Source organism: Passer domesticus, chromosome 1, assembly GCF_036417665.1.
Source record: "Passer domesticus isolate bPasDom1 chromosome 1, bPasDom1.hap1, whole genome shotgun sequence".
Classification (NCBI taxonomy): domain Eukaryota; kingdom Metazoa; phylum Chordata; class Aves; order Passeriformes; family Passeridae; genus Passer; species Passer domesticus.
Genome location: NC_087474.1, coordinates 110475485 through 110491902, shown reverse-complemented (window position 1 = coordinate 110491902; position 16418 = coordinate 110475485). Strand labels below are relative to the sequence as shown.

At 40.7% G+C, this 16418-nt stretch overlaps 1 long non-coding RNA gene across 1 annotated transcript; it reads left to right on the top strand.

Moving 5' to 3' along the window:
- Window positions 1-6721: 6721 nt before the first annotated feature.
- LOC135308655 (uncharacterized) lies at window positions 6722-14576 on the top strand. The gene is made up of 2 exons (XR_010369034.1): window positions 6722-12839; window positions 13084-14576. It is a non-coding gene; the product is annotated as an uncharacterized LOC135308655 (long non-coding RNA).
- The last annotated feature ends 1842 nt before the right edge of the window (window positions 14577-16418 follow it).

Here is a 16418-nt window from a genome sequence, read left to right as displayed (position 1 = left end):
TTGCTCCACCCAGCAGGCATTAGTGGTGGGATATGGGAAGAGGGGAGGAGGGAAAAAAGGTATTCATGCTGCTTCCTTGTCTCATATGGAAGTTCAGCAGTCAGCCCAACCTATGTTAGCATGTGATGATGGACTGTTTGAATGGTCTGCACAACCATCAAGGATCAGAGGATGGAAAAAAAAGGGGAAGATGAGCACTGACACAACCGTGTTTGCACATCACTGCTCTTTAGAAGCCCTGGTTAGAGGGGGGCCATTCCCACTCTTCAGGGAGTGTGTGGGGATTGTTTCCTTCTAACACTGAGCCCAAAAACTTTTTACACTAAATTTAGGAGATGCTGTGATGTCCTTTAGTCCCTAGCAGGTTCTTCATGATGGTCAAAATAAATGTGTGAGCATGGCAAGCATAAATCACAGGAGTGTCAGCTGCTCTGAAATAGTGGAGGGTTCTTGACTTTCTTGAATCAGAGAAATAATGAAATATTGAAATTAGATAGATTGTGTTCATTGAAGGGTGGCTTACCACTGAGGAGGATTTAATACAGTAAATTCCTGATACTGTATTACGTCCAGTTAGCACTGTGTCTTTTATTAAAACTAAAACTCATATCTGTTGGGAGACTCAAACAATATTTGATTGTGTCCCTAAACTTTTTAACCTTACTGTAATGGGTGTTCAGCCAGTGGGTTGAGTTAACTGATAATTTTTTCACAAGTGAGCAGAAAATAGGAACACCAGAAATGTATCTCATGTCTAATAGACACAACAGAGAAAAAACTGAAACCACTGGCTTACCAGGACATCTTGAATTAGGCACTGTTGTCCTGTCTGTGCTAGAGAAATAGTGACAGTCAAATCTACCTTTCAATAGATTTCTCTGCTCCTTCAGAGCAGAGATACACAACTAATGTCAAGATTTGGTACTTCTGTTGAAGAAGGATGAGAAGAAGGTAGGGGAAAAAGGACTCGAAGTTAAAATACCCAAATTAAACCTCCTCAGCAAAACTTGAGGCCATTTCCTCCTTTTCTGTCACTTGTTACTTCAAAGAAGTGACTGACCCCACCTGACCCCACTCCTTTCAGGTAGTTTTAGAGAACACTAAGATCCCCCTGAGGCACCTTTTCTCCAGGCTAAAGAACCAGTGTATGGGCTGGTCCCTCAGCCCATAAGCCTTGTGCTCCAGACCCTCCACCAGCTACATTGCCCTTTCCTGGTCACTCCAGCGCCTCAATGTCTGTTTTGTTGTGAAACTGAGCACAGGATTCAAAATGACAGAAAGTGGCCCATTGAACACTGAGCAGCTCCCTTTTGACCCTTGGATCCCATCCAGCCCCATTAGACCTGTGTGTGTCTTAACTGGTGTAGCAGGTCACTGACTATTTCTCTCTGGATTGTGAGGACTTCATTCTGTTCCCCATCCCTGTCTTCCAGCTTAGGGGGCTGGGTACCCAAAGAACAACTGGCTTTACTATTAAACTCTGAGGCAAAGAGGGCATTAAGTCCTTTAGTCTTTTCCTCATCCTTTGTCACTGTTTATTCCTGCATCTTATAAAGGGTGGTAATTCTTAGCCCTCCTTTTGTTGCTGATGTATTTATGGAAATGTTTTTTATTGTCTTCTATGGCAATTGCCAGATAAAGTTCTAGCTGGGCCCTGTTGCTTCTAATTTTCTCTTTATATAACCTCAGCACATCCATGTAGTCCTCCTTAGTTGCCTGCCCATTCTTCCAAAGGTCACAAACCTTTTTTTCCTGAGTTTCAGCCAAAGCTCTGGTCAGCCAGACCGGTCTTCTTCCCTGACAGCTCATCTTTCAGCACAAGGGGATGGCCTGCAACTTCAGCTTTAAGATTTCCTTCTGGAAGCATGTCCAGCCTTCTTGGACTCCTTTACCCTTTAAGACTGTCTCCCAAGAGGCTCTGTTAACCACAGATTAATGTAATTTCATTTAATCTGTTAATTTATGTCACCACACTGAAGGGGCAGGAATTTCTGACAGCAAAGGGTTTGCCTGAATTGGTTGCCTTTTAGCATTTTTGTTTGTGAAAGTGATACCATAAAGTGATCATTACTCCAAGTGCTAGATTTAAGCAGGATTTGAAATTTGGTGGGTCTTTTTGACTTAGGCAGAGATTTTTAGTTCATCCAAACTAGTGCTATTTGTCTAAACAGGGCTGTTCTGCTGACTGGCCATTACTTCTGCACATCAAAATTTCTCTAGTTTGGAAGATTTATAGCAGGTACATTTCTGGGGTAGGAAGGAAACCAAGGTGCATAGGAAAAGGGCAACAGAGCAACCAAACTAGTAAAAAAAGAATGTAAACAAAACCCTTTTCTGGACAGGGAGTAGGAAATTCAGCCTGTTTCCAGCTTGGTCACTTTTCTGTGTTGGGAGTTCATTGCCATGAGTTCATCTCTGCAGCCTGTGAAAGACAAAAAGAAACTGCACCAGCCAGCATGGATTCATTCTCCCTTCTGGTGCTGGCAGTTTCTCACTCAGTGGAAATGGTAGCAGTTTTGCTGAAGCAGGGAGATTTTTCCTGTAATGGAAACGTCTCATTGCTCTCCTGATGGTAGCTGTAGTCACTCCTTGGGGAGAAAAGGCACAAACACTTGGACTGCGCCTTTCAAATTACTACCATCGTTTATACAGGTTCTTGATTGTGCTGATTGCACATCTTCCTTTTAAAGCAGTTTAAAAGGGTCAGTTAGAGATGTTAGTCCTTAATGTTTTTTATTTCTTGTTTAAAGATGTAAAACCGGTTTGCTTTAGTTTTTAAACTAAATTTGAAATTGAATTTGCTGTTGAATTGAGGTTGAATTTGCTCTGTCCTAGCTAGGTGTCAGAATGGCTGCATTAAACACTGTTCACCTTCCTCTTCCTTCTGGCTTCTTAGAACAATTCAGACGGTCAGATACGAAGGTGGAATAAAGAAGTTGACACTAAACAGTGAAAAGCTGAGGTGTCAGAATTCGTATTAGGCTGAGAGGAGGAGTGCTGATCCATGTGAGGTGTTCTGGCACGGCTGGAAATTCCTGCCAGGGCAGGCACTGTTGGGGACTGTCCATTAGGGGTCAGTGGAGCTCTGCCACTGGAGGAGTCTGTTCCCTGCCCTGCTGGATGAGCAATTCCTTCCCACCGCTTCCTCCGGAGCAAACGCCTCTTCCGGCACAACTCCTGCTTTTTCCAAAGCAGCAACTAAACCGGTGCTTAGCTGTGGGCACTGGAAATATAGCCAAAGAAATGCACGAGTGTGTTGTTTTGGTGCAAGGAAGGAAGTACTGAAGTATTAGAAAGACACTTTGTTTTCTTAAGTATGTTTTCTGACAGAAAAGCTCTTCTAAATTAACTTCCAGTTAGCTAATTGCATGATAGATACAATCTGTTCAGTTGTACTTCTTGATGATCCCCTTCAGTGACTTATTCAAAAATCAGTAAGTATCCAGGTGGGCCTTCTCAATTTCCTAACAAATGAATCAAAGTGGGGGGGGAAAAAACCAAACTCCACCCAAACAACAAACAAAAAGCAAAAACAAACAACAAAAAGCACCAAAAAAAGCCATCACAAAAGCCAAAACCCCACCCTCAGTATGATTTATTACCTTGCTTTTGCTCAGGACTCATAACAATTTTTTTATTCTTAGAATTTCCTGTGGAATCTGTTTTCTGTACTTGATTAGATGGCCTGGAGTGAAACTATTTTTCCTTCTAACTCTGGCCAAAATATAGGTAAATTGTCTCTTGTCAAGGGTGTTTTCCTTAAAATTGTAGAGGTAAACTTTTTATTTTAATGCTAGGTACTAAATAATTAAGGATACTGTTATGTCACAGAGGATTACAGGACTGATATTATTAAAATAAAATTTAATGTCAGTCTGGCCATGTGCCAGCCCTTGCCAAAGAATCCAGCTCCCTGTAGATCCTAACAGATAGTTTTGGAATATTTTTTTAAAATTTTGTTTAAAAGTTTTAATTTTTATTTCCTTTCCTGAAGATGATTTTGGCTCCTAGAAAAGAAGAATCCTAATTGGTGTTGGCTATGATTTTAGTTGTGATGAGGGAATTAAGTTGCTTGTTCAGATTAAAGTTGTTATGCTTTCTTCTAACCCAAAGTTCCTTATCACGTTCTATAAAGCTGCCTTATGTTGTATTTCAGGATTATAAAATCTGCCATGTGTGTCTCAGTATGTTAATACACACAATCCCACAGACACCTTTCCTAGCTGCTGTAAGAGTTTGGGTCCCTAAAAGCTGGCCAGCACTGAAGAAAGAAGTCAGGGTTTTTCCTCAGGGATGGTGATGCAGATTCACAGTAGCCATGTAAACACAGGCTTTATGGAATTGTCCAAGCTTGCCTGGAAAGAGGGAAGGCAGTAGTGGAAGGCAGTAGAGGGAAGGAAGCCAAAATGTTTTAACTGCCAAATTATAAAATTACTTTATGCTCCAGGCCTCTGACTGTAGTCCTTCTTGCAGGATACTGCAGCTGCCCCTAATGGGGTTTTGGTGGCATGTCAGGGGAGAAGGACAAAATCCAAAGAGCTCCAACAACCACTGGCAAGAAGAGGAGACCAGAACATGCATTTGCAGCCAGAGATGACCTCTGGATAAGGGCATTGCTTTTTTTGTTCCAGTGCAGTTTTGATTTTTAAGAACAGAGAGATGGAAGGGCTGCTCTAACCTCATTAACTTAATCCCCTGTGTTATCAACAAACATAAAATGGAGGCTTTTTCCCCACTGCAATCCTAAAATAGACAAGGATTTACAGAAAATAAAGTTTTTCCCCTGCTGGGCAGGAAGTCTTGATGGTAAACTGCTGTCCCTGAGCTGATGAATCATAATAGCAATTTTTTTTTCTCAGGAATTGGTCCAATTGCTTGCATTTTTTTAGACCCATGTGGATTATTGATATCTTCAATATACTGTGGTGGTAAGTGCTACATCATAAAAATAGACTATGGGAAAAAGTGGAGTTTTTTTTAATTTTGAATTTATCGTCCACTAATTTGTTTCATTCCCCCAGCATTCTCTTACAGGAAGAAACAGCTGAACAATTGTTTCCTTTCTACCATTTCTATGGTAAAATAACTTCCCATAATTTTAAGATCTTGTATCAAGTGTTTCCATCAGTCATATCCTTTGCAGTCTTGGCAAGTTCTGTTATCTTCAGTTGTTCCTGTTATTGAAGGCATTTCATACCTTTAAACATCCTTACAGCCCTCCTTTGTACACCTTTTTTTTTTTATCATCCCTTTTCAAGAGGGCCAGAACTACATTAAAAAAAAATGTGGTTTCAGCGTCAGTTTACACAATACCTTCTTATCATTTAATCAGCAATTTATCCAGAACAGGACTTTTGTTCCATGGCATCTTAGTATCTCTAGGAACCTTCAGCAAGAGATGTGTAGAATGGCTTTGTATAAATCCAGGTAAATAAAGTCCAGCTGATTTAATCCGTCTGTGATGGCTGGTTATAACAGATATTCTTAGATCCACAATATTATTTTTCTACATGACTTATGTTCTTTGATTATAGTATCTAACAGCTATCCCGAATCGATGTCTCTCCAATGTCCCTTAGAGAATTCTCCTCAGTAGAATGTGTGTGAGAGGGGGAAGAAAAAATGGTTGGTTTTTGTACAAGACAAGTATAGTCACCACACCAAAGAAAGCACAGGCAAGTTACACTATTTCTGTCACCTTGTGTGCAGATTAAAAGCAGTCCAAAAGCTTTGAAAATCTCCACATTGACACATTTAAAAGTTTAAGCTTGGTTACATTTTACATCCAGCACCACTGGTGCTGGATACAAATCTATATCAAAATAACTCCCTTTTGCAGGTTTTTGTGAACTCTGCATCCAGACAAGGATTAAACTGGCAACGAAACACATCTTAATTCAAATCAGTTTGTTATTCTCAAAGTGTTGTTATAAGCAAAAATGAGGACATGCCTTATTTGAGAAGCCAAGAATTTAATGTTCATGTAACTGAAACTTCAGTAGACTTAAATAAAATGCAATACATGGTTACTGAGATTTTACTCCAGTTACTAAGTTTCACAGTCCCTATTATCCAACTAAATTAATACTTCTCACTGTATGAAAAACAACAAATTTAAACTGTTGTACAGAAAAGCACACAAGCACATGCACACACACTGAGTGGGGTGTGGTGTTTCTGACTGGGTTTCCTCCTCTTCCTTGCCAAGAGGAATGTGATGTTGGCAACTTCTTCCTCACTCTAGGTTCCACCTGGGGCTATTTTCATGTTTGCTGATGCTTCAATGGACCTTGCTTTTTTCACTGGTCTGCAAGTGCATCTCGTCTGCATTTACAATATACAGTGCATTTTTCTTGTGTTGGATAATGCTGTCTGCTCTCTTGTGCTCCTAACACTAGTTTTGTCCAGTTTCAAGTAGTGAATATCTTTCTTTAATTTACTGTTGATGAGTATTTGCATCCTTAGTGTGATTCCAACCTTCCTCTTATCAACCCATGCCTGTATTTGTCTAGACCACATCCAGTATTCCCACTTTGAAGGCCTTACTGTTATTCCTGTATAATTGCACTGGCTGCTGTATGTGTGAGTCCCAAATGCATCTTTCTATGTAGAATAACCAGCTGCCACCATTGCCTCTACAAAAATTATTACATCATGTGATTAAAATAAGCAAAAGTACATAGAATGGGGAGTAGCTGTCAGATCACTAGGGGGAAAAAAATTGTTACAGCTAAGCAAGCTAAACCAAGGTTACCAGTCAGGCTGAGACAAGTTCAGCCAAAGAGGAGAACCATAAAACTACTCTAATAACCACCAGATTAAAGAGGCATCATTTACAACAAAAAGATTAGCAAAATAACTTGCTGTTTTCTATACATAGCTGTAGATCCAAATTGAAACAGGAGAAAGTTGTGTATGCTTATGTTATGGGTGCTATGTCAGTCTTTAAGAGTGATGTGATCCAAAATGAGCAGTTCTGCTGAAATTCTGAGTTCTTGCTAGGGAAGGGATTGCTTGGGGCTTGTTGTAGTCTGGCCTTGGGCAGAGGCTGCCAATAGCAGTCGGAATTTGCTGCCTGTGCTCCTGAAGAACAGCTTCTGCTTGAGACTCCTTGAGTAGGTCCTCTTTGTGTCCTCCAGCACAGTTTTGTGGCATGAACCAAAGTGCAGCAAGAGGGAATGGTCCTGATCTGAATGAAAATACTCATGCAGGTATGCCTTGTATCGGTTCAGAACCATGGTGAGACAAGCTTTTAAGTGGCATTTTTTACTTACTGGAGCATTTCCCAGTAGTGAAGGAAGAAATTAAGGAATTAGGACTGGACCAGGAAGCTAAACAAAATGTGTGAAATGTGAGAGGGATATGAGGTCCCATGATAAATGCACTCAGACAACCAGTGAGATACTTCTGCAAGGGCCATGACGAGACATGAAATGTAGCTGCAAGAGACCAGGATCATCTACACATAGATCAAGCTGAAAAATGGAAAAGCACTGTCTGCAAGCCTGGATACACTCATGCTTCAGTGGGAGGAAAAAAATGGAAAGTAACAATGTTGAAAGACAAGCACACTTCAAGTTGAATCTCATTCTGTTAGGCCAGTCCTTACTTGTAATGTCTTGATCTCTTTCATGACAGCTGGGGCAGGAGACACTAGGCTATATAAAATGCTAGCCAGCATCTTGAATTACAAAAGGCAGGGAGAAAAGACCTGATTCTGTGGTGAAACCATCCACTCAGAAAAAGCTTTTCAATGCAAAAGTAATAACTGCATGCTATTAGCTGTAATCGTAAACCTAAGCTAATATAATGTTGTTTTTATTCCCACTGAGTGATTTCACTGTGAGTCTGGTCTTTTGCATCTTCTTAATCCCTTCACATGCTACTTTGTGCATTTTCCTTTCTAATGCTCTGCTTCTTTACCTGCTGTCCGTGTGCCACATGCAATTTTAGTGAGCATGCTGGATTATCTGTTTAGCAGTAGCTAGCACTGGCTGGCATTTGCATGCTACCTCTTTTCAATTCAATTACTGACTGTGCACAGGGCAGTAATTGCAGTTTCAGAAAGCTAAGGTTAATGAGTAAATTGAGTTTTATGTCTTCCTGGGTCATAAGATAAAAATTATGGATAAAATGTATTTGTATAGGAGAGATTTAAATAGTGGTGGTTGTGTCAGGCTGCACTGGAAGCTCATAAAGAAAGTTTAGGTGTCTGCTGAAATAGAAAATGTCACTGATAATGAAACTCAAAGGAGGATGGAAGAGAGCTATTCTGAACAGTTCAACTTCTCCTTTTCCTCCTAATGGACACACCATGCAATTTGGCCAGTAATAAAAAGTGAACTTCAGTTTTTCTGCAATGAGACCAACTTTTGCTATGCACTACACAATTCTAAGTAGGCATCATAAGTAAATATCAGTGTTTGAGAGACAAAAACAACTAAAAGAGGGGTTTGTCTGATGAAGTGGTCTAAATTAAAATTAGACATTTTCTTCCAGGTGCCTGCCCATCTCTCAAAAAGCAATCCCTACAGTAAATCACTTATCAGTTTGATCTGCAGGCATCAGGGTTCTTTAATTGAATCAGTCATCCGGTTCTAATCAGCTGCCATCCAGAAACTGAATTCCTATTGAATTAATATGGAGCTCTTTTGTATGCTTCAGTTATCAAAAAACTTTAGCAAGTCAGTGGTTTCAGAGAAAAGTAACTTGTCAGGTCTCTTCCTTGAGAAGAGGAGGAGGTTATGCTGCAGTGATGGCTTTCTCAAAGCAGTATGCCTTTAAAGGTCCACATCTCCCTCCTATAGCAAAACAGAAGAGTAATTAAGATTAATAAGAGGTGAATGCAAATGTGGGTAGGTGTGTGGGACAGCCAGACCTCATGTCTCAAGTGCTGCACACCAGGTGGTAACTCAGCTGGGAGTCAGATCTGTCCTGCCTTGCTTGGGCCACTCAGTGCCTTATGCTTTCCTCCTTTCCTCAGATCCCCTCACTCTCCTGTGAGGAGTTTTCCTCCTTTCCTCAGATCCCCTCACTCTCCTGTGAGGAGTTTCAGTAGGGTGGGCCTGTGTCCTTCCTCCTCTGGCACACTGCAGTAGCACATCTGGACAGCCTCATCTTTGCTCTCCCTTAAAAGCTCCTCATTAGAAAGTGTCTCAGCCATGGCTAGCACCTTGACCTCTCTCCTCAGTGAGAGAGGGACATCCATTGTCCCCTTCTGACTCATTTTACCCCATGCAAATCTGTGTTAGTGAGGGCTCAGGAGCTCAGTAACCACTCAGGACTTCAACCACTCCGTGTGCCTGGCCACTGCTACTTTAGGGAAGAGAATTACAGGAGTGGTTATGGATAAAATGAAAATGGAAAATGGAAAATGGATGGGAGTATGTCACAAGTAGATTGGACTTGCATGCGAGAGTGAAAGTGGAAAAGGAGGAAGTCTCATACCCATGAGACTAGTCAAGCAAATATTGGCAAGGAAATTGTCCTCCTTAGGAGTAAACCTGTATTGTCAGGCTGTCAGATTTAGTGGGGGAAGTGCCTGCCTTGTCAGCTCTAGCTGAGCCAAGCTGAGCTCCTGGTGTGTCAGATGAGCCACCAAAGCAGCCTCTTGCCACTCAGAAGGGAGCTGGCTGAGCACTGTGCACATCAGCACCCCTCTGGCAGCCCCAGCAAGCAGGGCTCAGACCCTTGGACCAGGATCCAAGGATCTGTCATATGAAAGTCCCATCCCATGCATGGACCCACTGGACAGGACTCCCAGGAGCCTCCAGAGCACTACTGCAGGGGGAGCAGAATTAGAAGGAATGGAAAATGAAGGAAGTAAGAAAGAAGCAGACAGGTTGAAATGGAAGAGAGAAACTGAAGCAAATGTTGACAATATTAAAAGCATAGTCTAGATCTTGCCAACAAAATCATTAGCGTATGAGTGGAAGCATCTTTCAACTAGAAATGGTCTGTATGTACTTTGTTTCTGAAACATACAATATGTCAGGCTACATTTGTGGTGGACAGAAAACTTCAGCCCTCATCTTTTCTTGAAACTATGTCAACTTCAGCAGCAAAACCTCTTTTTCTAGCATTGCAATATTTAATATGACATTCCAAGTGATGTGCAAGACAGTAGAACCAAAAGGGAGATGCATTAATGTAGGTAAGTATTTTCTGCATTTTCTGTCCTGGTTTCATCTGGGACAAAGTTAATTTTTTTCCTAGTAACTGGTCCAGTGTTCTGTTTTGGATTTAGTATGACAGTAACTTAAATTTAAGTTTTGAAACACATTGCTGTTTCCCATTGTTGCTGAGCAATTTACAGCACTTTTTAGCTTCTTGTGCCCTGACAGTGAGAAGGCAGGAGAGGCACATGCTGGGAGGGGACAAAGCTTGGACAGCTGACCCCAGCTGACCCAAGGGATATCCCATACCATATGGCATCATGCTCTGTATATGAGCTGGGGGGGAGCTGGCTGGGGGCCACTGCTCAGGAACTGACTGGTACCAGTTGGTGGTGAGCTATCACACTGTGCAACACTTGATTTGTATATTCAAATTATTATATTTTATAATTATTATTTTCTTAATTTTCTGCCCCATGAAATTGTCTTTATCACAACCCATGAGTCTGAGTCTTCCTACTCTCTCCTCCACCCCACTGATAGGGAGGGCAGTGGTTGAGAGGCTGTGTGATGCTTAGTTGCCAGCTGGGGGTAAACCACAACAATTGGATGAACCTACTTAATGCCCATTGCATTACACCCTTTTCTTCCTCCCCTGTGGATACACAAGAACCTAAGCATATGTCAGGTAGTCTGAAAATGTTGCTGGCATTGAGAAGGGACAAATGTCCTTGACCCCTTGCCCGTGGCAGAGCTGTAACTTAGGAATCCCTCAAATTCTGAATTGGAAAAATGAAAGCATTTTCTCCCGTTTGTTTATATTTTATGATAATGCAGGATAACAAAGGTATATCCTGGTATTTCTTTTCCTCCATACCCAAATTTTGCTAATTTCTACATAATATTGCCTATATTCCACAGTTCTTCTGGTCTGATGAAGAGAAGAGATGAGATGATCTCATGAGATAAGAGTGATCTCTCATAAGGACTGGTAGTTATTTTTCAGAGATTTCCAGAACCATATTTCCTAATATTTCCATAACCAAGATGGATGTTTCTAAGGGAATAACTACATGAGTGCTCGCAGCTGTGTTCAAAACATAGTGCAGCCAAAGTCTGTTGTGAGTGCATGTTACACACCCAAAATTCAGTTCCAGACAGTGTTGGGGCTGCATTTTAAGAGATCATTTTAGTTCCTAGGCCTCTTAATGCTAATAAAAATTCTTACTGTTGCAGGATTAGTCAATGGCAAAATCCATCTGAAAGATGTCTTTTTTTTCCCAGTGAAACTGTGGGTGGAGGTTTGGGTTTGCATCCTTACTCTCTTAACTGTTCTTTATTCCTGGCCAAAGCAGAATTGGTTGGGATTGTGATCCTGAGCCTCTTTAAATAACCATTTATTGGTTCTGTTTTTCTCATTATAGGAACAAATTTCAGATCTGAGATTTGGGTGTCTCTGTAGCTCTTTCCTAGGCTCTACATTATTATATTAGCTTGTGTCTCTAGTCCTGAAAAAGAATGTAATTTCATCCTCACATTTCGAAAGGTTAATCTCTTCTCATCAACAATAATGGGTCACATCATGTGGCAGGGTAAAAAAAAAAAGTATCATACATCTGAATTTCCTACCCATGTGAGCAGTAGAAAAATGAACAGGAGTGGGAAGGAGTCATCACATCATGTACTAACTCATCTAAATCTGGATGCTTAAATTAGGTTCCTCCACCAAGTGGAATCAGAACGAGTCATCTCTGTCACTGTTAGGAAAGCCAAGAGAGATTAGGCCCCTAATTTATTTATCAAAATATTTGATTGTACTTTATTATGTGTTAAATATCTTATAAATGTGCTCTGATTATCTTGCCTTCTTCCCAGCCTCTCAGCCTCTTAAACTGCTAACTTAATGATCCTGCTGAACTTTCAGAAATATACCAGAAGTGCTTCTCCGGAGCTCTAGAGCAACAGGAAACAAAGAAACTTGAAGAAAGCCAAGACAAAAAAATGTTCAGAAAAAAAATCCAGAGATGAAGGGGAGGAGCTGCAAATGTGTGTCACAGCCACAACAGTAGCTGCTGTTCTCACCCCACATGGGCTGTGAGAACTTAATGAGCAAAATTGTCCATGCACTTAATAAATACTTGGGTTGAAGGGCTGAAGAAGGTCATGTTTTAAAGACCTAACTGCAGGCAATTGATCATGATGGGGCTAACAAGGTTTTTCTAGGAGGCAAAAGTGTGACTCCAGCAGAGCCATAGAGGCAGGACCTGTCATTGGAAGGGCCACCAAGCTCTTGGCCCTCACAAGTGGATGCCCAGCATCCCCTGTGGGGCTATAAGGGCTCCACTGCTGCAACAGCCTTCCTCCCATTGGCTTCAGCAGCCTAAATGTTGCAGGAACCTTTAATCTGAGCCTAGCTAGATGAAAGCTGTTACACGTGTAACTAGCAATGCCATAATGGCAGCTTTGATTACAGTGTAGGTATCTTCAAAAATAGATGATCTTGGGAATCAAGGTCAGGACGTGACTATGAGAATTACAGGCTTTCCTAAAAGTGCTGAGGAAAACAAAAACGCAAACTGAGAAACTTATTGATTCTTCCATTTTAACCCTGATGACCAGCTACATCAAACTGATCTGCCGGGAGCCATCACAAACAAATCCACAATAAAAGAAACACCACATGGATCGGCGGCAGCAGACATCAGAAACCTTCCCTGAGGAGAGGTAAGGAATGTAGAGCTGCCCTTGTCGCTTCTCCTTTGGTAAATGACTACTCAAAAACCCTAATTAAGTTTCCATCTTTAAAATGTGATTTCCATTTGGTCCCTGAGGTTTAAAAATAGTGAAAATATTTCAGCAATTGATGACACTCTCAGTTGTACTAAATTAGAGCGTAGAGGAATTAGGAGTTGCTGCTGGTGGTGTCATGTAGTAATGGTATCTCCTCTTCTTCTTGCCCTTGCACCAGGTTGTTGTTCCCCACCACCACGCTCCTGGGCAGCAGCCACATACCAGAGAGGCAAATCACATGCCAGTGGTGCTTGATGGTCACTGTAAGTTTTTTATCACCTTTGAATTCATCTAGCCCTTGAATCCCTTCATTCAGCCTTGCCCACGGTCATATGTCTCCAATCTTTTCTCACATACGCAGGCTTGGGAAAAGAGTTAACAGTTTTGCCTTTGTGGGTGTTTTTTACAACAGCTTAACTTTACTGACCACTATGGAAATTCTCTAGATTTGCACTGCTGTGAACTAAACTGGGCTCAGGGGAACCGTGTGTGTGGGTTATAGACTCCTTAATTGCATGTGGGCAGCATTGTCCTCTGACTCAGAAATATCTTTGCCTTGGGAAAAAAATAATATACTCCCAAAAAATTATTGTTGTTCTTTATTCACAGACTTGATCTCTTTAACATTGCCCTGCATTTGTCTTCACAAAATTTATTGGATAAATGGCAAAAAAGGGTATTAGTTGTTTCCACTGAAATATGTGAGTGATAAACACATCTGTTATGTGAACAGATGTGAGAATTCTTTACAGATATGGGAATTCTTTACAAATCCATTTCTCACACTGTTATACTCCTGTACAGTAATTGGGCATGTTTTTGATTGAACAGTCCCTGATTCAAAAGCATCTCACCTGCTCTTAATATGAAGGCAATAAAAGCGTAGCCATGTGCTGTGTTTCTGGCACAGCTTCAGCTCTTCCACATTACTTAAATCATGACCATATATTCCAGTTAGCTTAGGCTTCAGGCTTTAAAAGCTCAATGTGAGTAATGAAGGGAAAGCAATCTGATTAGCTGGTGGAACTGACTAAAAGGCACCTTCATTACAAAGGGGCTTTAAAAAGGAGTAAAACGACATGAAATGGATTAAAGGTATAATAATAATGATAGTATCAAACAGCATAACAAAGAAAAATATCTGCATTCAACTAATATTAATATTTAATAGATGGCACAGGCATGTCCATGGCTTTATATTCTTCTGTTTTAATGATCTTTACCACAGCTTGAGGTCCTTTGTCTTGTCCCCTTCTACTGACATCAGCTGGAGGAGACATAGATTAAAACAAGGGTAATTTCCCCATGGTCATTGCTTGGCACTATTTCTGCTTTGCTCAGCCATGAACTGAAGTTTAAAGGATGAAGTACTGTCACTCAGGCTGATTCTCCCCTCCACCCCATCTTACCAGGGTTAACCACTCAGCCAGTCACCACGGAAACACCGGGCTCCTTTGCCACCCCACAGCCTCATATTGGGAATGGCACCATAATCTCATTAGGAGGTTGAATTTGCCATTGAAGCTTGAATTCCCATAACAGGAGGGGAGTGGACTAATGCAATTAAGCAAATTAGCATTTTCAGCCACTGCATGATATCTGTCCAATACCATGACCAAAGACTAGGTAGCTTTCTTCCACTCCTAAAAAAAAAAAAAAAAGTCAACAAAACCAATACTCCAGTTCTCTCCTCACAGGATGTTCAGGGAAATACTGTAGTCTCCTCTCAGCTGTAAAGGTCTTTAAAAATGGGAAGAAAATTTTTCACTTGACCTAAAACTGAAATTGTTTGCCTTTCTTTTTCCCAGTGCTTGGATCCCAGTGGTTCTGATTATTTTTATCGGTGTAATGTTTATGCTTCTAAAGGTAAAGTAAGTAAAACCAGAACATTTTGTTTTGCTCTTTTCTTATGGTATGTGACAGTGGTTACCAGATCAGAACAAAACTCCTGTTGATTTCAAATCTATTTTGATGTGAAGTGTTTCTTAACTCTTTTAAAATACACTAGATTTTCAAGAGATAATTCCAGCATATTCAGTAATTCTCTAGAAATGCAGATTATTAAATGCCTAAAGCAGCGCTTTTCTGCCTTTTGTTGTGGGGTTTTGAGGCTAATCCAGTTCCCTCCTCCCTCCCTCACCCTGCCAAGTAAACAAAGCCACAAAAGCAGACTGTAGCAAGAATCAGGAACCATAAATCTTTGAATAATATCCTGGCACATAAGTTTCAAAAGCAACATATTTCTCTGAGAGCCCAGGGGACAGTGCGAGGGAGACAGGGAAGGAAGGGAGAAGTGGTACCCTCCTGAGGATAATGCTGCTCTCTCCATCACAGCATTTTTTCCTGGGGAGGTAGAAGTTGGAATGGCATGGGTAGGATCTAGGAGCCTCTTACGCATATCAATTACCGAGGAGGTTTTGCCGCTGGCAGCTCGCTGCCTCTTCATCTTTGAATGAGAAAGGCAGGAATAACAAGTGCATTTTAGGGGATGTTATTGTGCTACCACTCATCTCCTCACAAACAAATCCCAGTCTGCCACCAGGCACTGCAGTCAGAAGGAGTGGAAGCATGGGTTATTACTAAATAAGGGCATTGGCTATACACTCAACTTTATATAATACATGGTTCCTACCCTAAGCTGCTTAAAAAATAGATGTATATTATGTAGGCAGTATACATAGTCCCAAAGGATAGTGTAATCTTAGCATTTTTTCCTGAAAATGCGAGGGACTTCAAGACTGAGTCAGTGCTGAGAATATCTGTCACAAGCTTGAAAATAGAACACAGTGTAGATAATGCTGTGGTTATTTGAAAAGCGTCACGAATCTGGGTATTTCAGTGGCCACAAACTCCCAAAATGTCAGAGCTGAGCTGGTACTGAACAGACACTGATATGTGCTGAAACAGAAAATACAGGACTGAGTCTCACAAACAAAATAAGCTCTGCGCTGTGATGGCAATATCCATACAGTTTGGATTAAAGTATTTTGATATTTATGGCATCAGATCCGATAAGGACAAATTTTTTAAAAAATCATGCATTTAAATATTGTTTTTCCTCCTGGTACCATTACAAAACAGAATCAAGGGTTGAATTACTTTCCTATGTGAGTTCTTATGTAACACTGTAAAGTAGTCCTGTTTTGCCTATTTGGTTTTTCCCTTTTATCATGTTTGGATTTAAATGTAGCCTTAATCCTGCATATCCTGCTTTGAAAAGCTTAGATATGTAATGTATTGTATGGTATTCTTTAAAAGGCTTTGCTCTTTACTGTGTGGTAGCCTTGAGTTAACAATATAGATTTCAATTCTTAACCTTATATTTGATAGTTTTTCTTGGGCTCTATTCTACATTTCATACAACGTAAAATTTCAAATATACGTATTAATTGGTACGTATTCTTGAAAGTTCCTCAGGGATAAACACTTTAAATGTGTCATTTCAGGGAGGAAAAAAAAAGATAAATTGACGCCACATTTTGTATCCTTCATGGAAGGCTGTGACTGCTGTCC